Below are 8982 nucleotides of genomic sequence, written 5' to 3' on the forward strand. Positions count from 1 at the left end.
AATTTGAAAAATATTAATGCTAATGAGAATTATATATATATATATATATATATATATATATATATATATATATATATATATATATATATATATATATATATATATATATATATAAAGATAAACATAAAATACTTGAACACTATATTTTTTATTTTTTATTTATTACATATGAAAACATTATAACTTAATTTTGATATATCTTAGTGTCATAAGGTGAGTTGTTTATTTATGATAAATAAGATTAAATTTATAAATCTTTAAATGATTACATAGATTATTGAATGATCTAACTAATATATTTCAATTGAATTTACTTCAATTAGATCTTAGTTTATACTTGTCCAAAAATGATCTATTTGTGCTAAGCATATAACTATTTTTAAATATAAATAATTGAATAGTTTATATTTATTTCTTATTGAGTTTAATATTGGATTAGTATTTATATGTTTGAATGTTTCGCTAAAGGATTACAAATTGCAAAGCGAATCACATTATTCTCCATCATACAATTTGTATGGCAATCATATAGCTCAAATGTGTACTTCATGGATAAATATTGTGTTTGTAACTAATATAAAAAATTATACTAATTGGTTCATAACAACACTATCCACGAGAATATCGAGTGAGAAGAGTCAGTATTTAATTATGTACACTTTCTAATATGACCAAAAAAAGCCTTAATACATGTAAATATGAACAACCACATCCAAATCATGCACACAAAAACTTGCACACCAATTAAAAAAATGATAATAAAATTCAAAATAGGAAAAAACAACAATTACACTATTTCAAGAAGTCAATCTCTCATACAACTGCCTATTGCACATACAATACATTGAACACATAATTGTTGTATGTCCTTATGTAACTATTTTTGGAAAAAAAAGTGTACTATTTGAGAGGGGAAAAAAGCATATGTGTTTGTTGCCATCGCTCTGCATTTTGTGAGAGAGAGAGAGAGAGAGAGAGAGAGAGGGAAAACATATGGTGAGCGATACAGAGAAAAGTCACCCATTTCTCTCTTTCGCACTCTTTCCCCTCGACCTTGCTAGCAAGCTCTTTCCCCTCAACCTTGCCATCAAGCATTGGTTCTGCTTATGGTATAAAGTCTCTCTCTCTCTCTCTCTCTCTCTCTCTCTCTCTCTCTCTCTCTCTCTCTCTCGCGTCTTAGAGAGAGAGAGAGAGAGAGAGAGAGAGAGAAGCTCACAGCCATAAGTAGAAATGATGCTTGATGGCAAGGTTGAGGAGAAAGATCTTGTGCATGAGGTCGAGGGGAAAGAGTGAGAAAGAGAAAAACTAGTAACTTCTCTCTCTCTCTCCCTCACCATATATTTTCTCTACATCTCCCTCTCGCTCTCTTAAAACATAGAGTGATGGCAGGAGACACATACCTTTTTTTCCCTCTCAAACACTATATCCTTTTTTTAAAAAATAGTTATATACAAACCTACAACAACCATGGTGTTCGATGTACTGTATGTGCGACAACCAGTTGTATGGGAAATTGACTTCTTGGAATGATATTATTATTGTTTTTTCCTATTTGGAATTTCTTTATCATTTGTTTTATTGGCATCCAAGTTTTGTGTGCATGATTTTCATATCTACATTGAGGTCCAACTTTTGTATTTACATGTAACGTGTCCACCTATTCACTCGTAGGACACGTCTTAGTAGCCCATCGGGAAGAGAGTCCAGATAGCGCCACTCGGTACTCCCATAGAATGTCACGGGGTTTGCGATCTAGGTCCTCCCGAGTCTACGACATAGCGGAAGCATTCCGGCTGTTCTCACTTAGGATCGACCTAAATCAGGGTTTTCCTAGTGGTCAAATTCCTAGAACGGTAGCTAGCGTCGAACCCCAGACGAACTACTTTATGTAGAAACATCAGGGTTGAAGCGGATTCATGCTGCACTTGGTTCAAGGAGAATGGGAAACAAGAGGGATTCATCCCATTTCGTTCCCCTAAAATAACATAAATCGGGACTCTAGTATCCTAGATTCTAGGTCGTTGTTCCTTCCTGTCAAATTCCTTCGAGAAAAGTTCTCGGCCAATCGGGACCACCCATCCGTAGGACAGACCCATGGCCACATCCACCGCACTTTCCTCAAGGTTTCTTTAGTTGTCTAATTACCTACCACATTTAGTTTGACAAGCAAAAACAGCTTCCTTAATTAGCCAATTTATCACTGGTTTCTTCACGTAACTTAAGCACTGACGTAGAAAAACAATGTCAAACAAGTTCCTTTTAAACAATTGATCTTATTTATCAGTCTTTGGAATACATCATAATAATCCAGCGCGAAGGTTATTCCATAATCCGCCCGAAGGCTAATCCAACAATCCTCAGGGATTACTAATCCAAGTTTTCGCTCGTAGACTAGTATGCGGGCCTCGAGATGCAATCCCGAGTCACGTCGGCCTCTTGTGCAGGACCCTGAGGCAAGGGATTTACGGCTAGAGCCCCCCTAGCACCCAAGCGTCCTCCTGTTCCAAGTAGCACCCACGAAGAGACCTCTCATGGTAGGTTCGGTCCACGTACCCGGTGCGGCTAACAACCCCCTTGGATAGGGTCGGGCAGACAGTCGGGGGTAACTGATGTTGCCTCTCCCTCCAGGCCTTCAACTTGAAGCATTAATTATTTTTTTCGCTTTAGTTCATTGAGCAAAGAAGTATAAACAGTGCTTCTAACTATAGAAACACAATCAATCTAGTGGTCGTTTGTTTGGCCAACTGCTAAGGTGTGAATCCTTCTCTCCGAATGCATCCAGCATTCGATCTGGAGTCAATTGTGACTTGGCAAGATCCCCAAGGGTTTTGTTGTTTGTTTACCCTTTTATCCTTGGGTTACGGTTTGTACCCTGTTAACTCAATTAACAAACACCTTAGGTTCCTTAAACTAAGACAGTAAATCTTGGGCAACCTTGTCGCCCTAACTTGATTTTTCAATTGCTTGCTAGGCAATTCATAATTACCTTATCTTGGCGACTCAACCTCACAGAAGGGTGATATAGCAGGATGACTACTCATCCTCAATATAGTTTGACTTGAACTTAGGACTTGCCAACCTCGTTCTTAGGAGTGGCAATACCATTTTGTGTTCTAGACACAAAAACCATGTGACGTTACTACTTGTTGCACGAGACAAGTGTCGCACCTAATTTGTGGGATCATTTCTCCCGTCAACGGCGTTCCTTAGTCAAGATGTAGGGTTTGGGATGTCTTCTTGACCCAACCCAACCCTAATCTTACTAGGCCGACAATGTTTGGCCCTAGGGTTTCTAAATCCATACGGAGGTCTAGTCTTTGGCTAATTGATCCTTAGGGTAAAACCCTAGATCGTTATTGTATGGGTGTCTAACTAACCCTAACATTCCGTGAATGTGGGTAGGACCTTTGGGTTCGAAGTCTTGACTTGGCATCCCAAGTGCGATACTAGGCAGAATTTTAGCGTACTAAACTCTACCTAGCGCATTGAGGTAACCATCGTTTGAGTTACACCATTGCAAGCGAATTACCTAGTCTTGCGACTAGAGGTGATCTTTCCTTAGAAGAGATGTAAATACTTTCCCTAAGAGATGTACATAAAAAATTCAAGATACAACATTCCATGCAAGCATGCCATTCATAAACTTTTCCTTTTATGCCACTAAAAGATGTACAAGGACCATTTCTTTTCCTTGCCTAAATCATAATGATTGAGTTTAGGGCTAACTTGTATACAACCTACGTTGAAATTTATCAAGAACTATGCTTATAACCCTTCGCTTAATGCATTGAATCCTAGCTCTAATATGAAAAGCATTCTTCCTTAAATACAACTTCAATAAAAGAAGTCCATGCATAACGAATGTCATAAGACCATTATTGACTTTATCCGTTCAGCGGCACTTAACCCGACTTAAGAATGCAAACATCCTTGCATGCAACAGGTAAGTTCATGGTTTCCTTTTCATACAATGCAATCTTTTGGACAACATCTAACTGATGTTAACAATTATCTCATGCGAATCACAACAAGAAAGTTATTGCCTAAATGCATTATGCGTTGTTCTCTTTCATGAGGCAATCAAGGATGTATCTAGGCAAATCCACCTTTTACTTAAGCAATATGCTTTTAGGATTGCGACTTGGACGTGCAAGCAATGTGCAACATGTAACTAAATGATGCCAGGAGGCATATTCCACGGTGGATTCCGTGATGTTTTACGGTGGATTCCGTAAACTTAGATGACCGGGGCTCATACGCAAAGAGGATTCTTTGTGCGAGAAGTTGATGGGGACGCTTGTCCTTTTCGGGCGTTTCATTAATTTAGTGTGTACATGGGTGATTCCATAGCGGGTGATTCCGCAAAATGCATATTAAATTAATAAACGTTTATGAGTTTAGAGTGCGCACTCGTAATAAATTAAGGTTAGGATTTATTTCTAACCAGTTGATTTATTTATGTAGCTGAAGACTGCTAGGTATTCACTTTTGTCGGTTTAATTGTGTTATTTTACTAACGATTGTGAATGCTTCAGTTGATGTGTAGAGATAGCAGCAGTGGCGGAGGAAAGCATTGGAGTCTAGCGGGTTTTCGACCTTTCGACTATATTTTGATAGGCGCCACGCCTATATTTTGTTATGTCTATAGAGACATCGATTATTTATTATTATTTTGTATGCGCTTATGCACCTGGATATGTTATTTCTATTTGGACATTGAGATTGGGCGTGCCAAACTCTATGGGCACCGTCCATTAGCTTTATTTTCCTATTTTTGGTAGAAAGCAAACTCAAAAGCTAAAAGCTTGTCATATTTTTGTAATTGGGCTATTTTTGAGCATAAAGATTGGAAATATACATTAAATACATGCTTTGTGAAGCGCTCACACAAGGCATGGGGGAGATTGAACCCAATTTGTCTCTTGTCTCATGTCGTGCTTGCTTTTACATGGGTTTTTGTGCTAAAAAGTAGAGTACTTTGTTCTTGAGGACCTTCTGGGATTCACCACGTGAGCTATCTGCGTCCGATCTGCGCACCAGTGGTATCAGAGCGGAGCAGAGATCAAGGGCTTCCAATCGCTACCAATCTCGGGCGAAGGCGGAGCTCCAGGAACAAACGGCCTCTACAGTCAATCTCGTCGCGAACCGTCGATACAGGCAGACTTCTGGCGATCAAGAACCCCTGTTTCCACTCTCAGATCGCGAAGGACCAATCTCTGTCGGCGGAGGACCACTCATCAATTCTCTTCATCAAGTTGTTGCAAACATAGATAAGATCTTTCCTAATCAAGCTTATTAATACCTTAAAGCTTAGTCTTAAGCTTAAGAAGCTTATAAGCTTCAAATCGTCAAGTCGTGGCAAGAGGAGGGTCCCGAAAATCACGCGTGAAGAAAAAACGCCCCCCCCCCTTCACGAAAAAACGGCGGACTGTTTCTTCTTTACTTAAGCTTATTAAGCTTAAGCTTAACTAATTAAGCTTAAGACACACTATACTCTGCAAGTTCTACAGGACAGAGAAGTCAAAATACTCCGGGTCTCGCGCTCTAGAAGACAAGTTCAGTAAGTCACTTGGAATCAAGTCCTGCAAGTTCTGCAAGTCAGCTAAGTCCAGCAAGTCAACAACCCTGCAAGTCTGTTAAGTCTACAACTCTGCAAGTCAGACTAAATCAGAACTGACTAGTGCTTAAAACTCATAGAAGACTTGTTCGTATGCAAAAACTCAGAACTGGAAAGTTGTTCACAGCAAGCTGTTTTACCTATCTGCAAGTTCGTTGAAGTACTTTCAGCAAACGGAGACAGAAATATTTCAGAATTTCTGAAAATTGAAGAAGAAAATACCCAAAAATACATAGCCTTGTAACCCCAAATTTGAGCTACGCTCATCCCGCTAACTGATTTTTAGTGAGAAAGGTTTGTTGAGTTTTACAGGATGACTACCCCACATATAGATGATCCTATGGCTGAAGACGACCTACCCGAGCCTACCATGGAACAAAAGCTGGATCTTATCATGCTGCAATTGGAAGAAGAGCGAAGAGCTAGGCAAGCCTTGCAAGCGCAATTGACAAAGCTAAAAGGACAGGCGTCCCCATCAACTTCTCGCACAAAGAATCCTCTTTGCGTATGAGCCCCGGTCATCTAAGTTTACGGAATCCACCGTAAAACCTCACGGAATCCACCGTGGAATATGCCTCCTGTAATCGATTACAGGAGGCATATTCCACGGTGGATTCCGTGAGGTTTTACGGTGGATTCCGTAAACTTAGATGACCGGGGCTCATACGCAAAGAGGATTCTTTGTGCGAGATTACAGGAGGCGATTACAGGAGGCATATTCCACGGTGGATTCCGTGAGGTTTTACGGTGGATTCCGTAAACTTAGATGACCGGGGCTCATACGCAAAGAGGATTCTTTGTGCGAGATTACAGGAGGCATATTCCACGGTGGATTCCGTGAGGTTTTACGGTGGATTCCGTAAACTTAGATGACCGGGGCTCATACGCAAAGAGGATTCTTTGTGCGAGAAGTTGATGGGGACGCCTGTCCTTTTCGGGCGTTTCATTAATTAAGTGTGTACATGGGTGATTCCATAGCGGGTGATTCCGCAAAATGCATATTAAATTAATAAACGTTTATGAGTTTAGAGTGCGCACTCGTAATAAATTAAGGTTAGGATTTATTTCTAACCAGTTGATTTATTTATGTAGCTGAAGACTGCTAGGTATTCACTTTTGTCGGTTTAATTGTGTTATTTTACTAACGATTGTGAATGCTTCAGTTGATGTGTAGAGATAGCAGCAGTGGCGGAGGAAAGCATTGGAGTCTAGCGGGTTTTCGACCTTTCGACTATATTTTGATAGGCGCCACGCCTATATTTTGTTATGTCTATAGAGACATCGATTATTTATTATTATTTTGTATGCGCTTATGCGCCTGGATATGTTATTTCTATTTGGACATTGAGATTGGGCGTGCCAAACTCTATGGGCACCGTCCATTAGCTTTATTTTCCTATTTTTGGTAGAAAGCAAACTCAAAAGCTAAAAGCTTGTCATATTTTTGTAATTGGGCTATTTTTGAGCATAAAGATTGGAAATATACATTAAATACATGCTTTGTGAAGCGCTCACACAAGGCATGGGGGAGATTGAACCCAATTTGTCTCTTGTCTCATGTCGTGCTTGCTTTTACATGGGTTTTTGTGCTAAAAAGTAGAGTACTTTGTTCTTGAGGACCTTCTGGGATTCACCACGTGAGCTATCTGCGTCCGATCTGCGCATCAGACCTTAATTTATTACGAGTGCGCACTCTAAACTCATAAACGTTTATTAATTTAATATGCATTTTGCGGAATCACCCGCTATGGAATCACCCATGTACACACTAAATTAATGAAACGCCCGACAAGGATAGGCGTCCCCATCAACTTCTCGCACAAAGAATCCTCTTTGCGTATGAGCCCCGGTCATCTAAGTTTACGGAATCCACCGTAAAACCTCACGGAATCCACCGTGGAATATGCCTCCTGGCATCACTAAATCTTGTGAGACAAATAAATAACTGCATTCATAACTTCCCCATGAAAATTAAATGTGCCCAATGCATTCCTTTTATGCGAAATTAAACTTCTAAGAACCTAGGCATTCGGGTTCGAGGTATTGTCCACACGTGTGCTCGGGGTAGAAACTCCTGCATGAGCGCCTCTCGCCATTTTTTTGGGAGCCATTGACGAGTCGAATTCTTATTCAACAACTCCTCTTTGGCTCTTTACGCGTTAGAATCCCTTTCTGCTCGATGTCTTCTCCTTCGCGCAGGACATGGTTTTATAATCGCGGTTCTTAAAGAAACCCGAGATGGTGTAGATGAACAAGGCTTATGGAGGCCTTGTTTTAGAAGCTTCTAAAGAAGCTTCCTGTCTTTTGTGACAGCAACGTGACGTGGAGAGAGAAAGTAAGATGATGATGGGGATAAGGATGAATGTGAAGATAATAATGATGATGATGGCGATGGGGGTGGGATAGGCGGCAGCAGCGCGGCAGTAGGTGGCAGCAGGCAGCTGTGGTGTGGCGGATGGCGACGGCCTGGGACAGAACGACTGCCTCCTTTTCTGTCCTCTCTCCCCTCCCTCAAGCTTGGGGAGGGGGTGGTTTTATAGGGCTAAGGAAGAGGGGAGATAGCCTCCCACGTGGGTGGCTTGCATGCTTCCTCTCTCCCCCATGCTCTCCACATAACACAAGGTTTCCTCCATACTTCCTCTCCCCACCATGCATCGGCTGGGGGGAGGTGGTTAATAATAAAAACATTTGCACAAAATTTGACCATTATCCATTTACCTTTTCCCCAAGAAGGGTGTTTCCATGCGGCCTACGGGTTTTTAGCCTCGGCCTCCTACGCTCGATGCGGTGAGGTATTTATTGATGCACACAAGGTAAGGACTTAGCCACTAACATTATTCCGTTGCCCGAGATGACTTAGCACTGCTTTTGCACGGGGCATGTAGTGGTCAAAATTCTTTAATATTTCGTGCGGAAATATTACATTCTCTCCCCCTTAGAGGAATCAAGATATCCTCATCTCGAGAAGAACTGGGGTATTGTTGGTTGAGAGTACTTTCATCCATCCAAGTGGCATCCTCTGCGGGATAATCTTTCCACTGGATGAGGTATTCTCTCAAGGTTATGGATCTCAATTGCCTCTCCCTAACATCTAAGATCCTGTCAGGCCGTAGCTCAAGGACTCCTTGGCTAGGCATTACAACTTGTTGATCATCAAGCACGTGACTAGGTTTAGATACATACTTTTTCAATAGACTGATATGGAATACATTATGAACTTTTAGGTTCTCAGGGAGTTGTAATCTGTAAGCATTAGGCCCTAGGCACTTGAGAATCTTGTAGGGTCCACAATACCTTGGACTTAGCTTCTTGCATTCCCCTAAGGATAGGGAAGTCTTCTTTGGGCGTACGCGAATGAAGACCAT

The sequence above is a fragment of the Lygodium microphyllum genome, chromosome 16 (genome assembly GCF_053477565.2).
Source record: "Lygodium microphyllum isolate KBCC chromosome 16, Lygodium_microphyllum_v1.1.10, whole genome shotgun sequence".
NCBI lineage: Eukaryota > Viridiplantae > Streptophyta > Polypodiopsida > Schizaeales > Lygodiaceae > Lygodium > Lygodium microphyllum.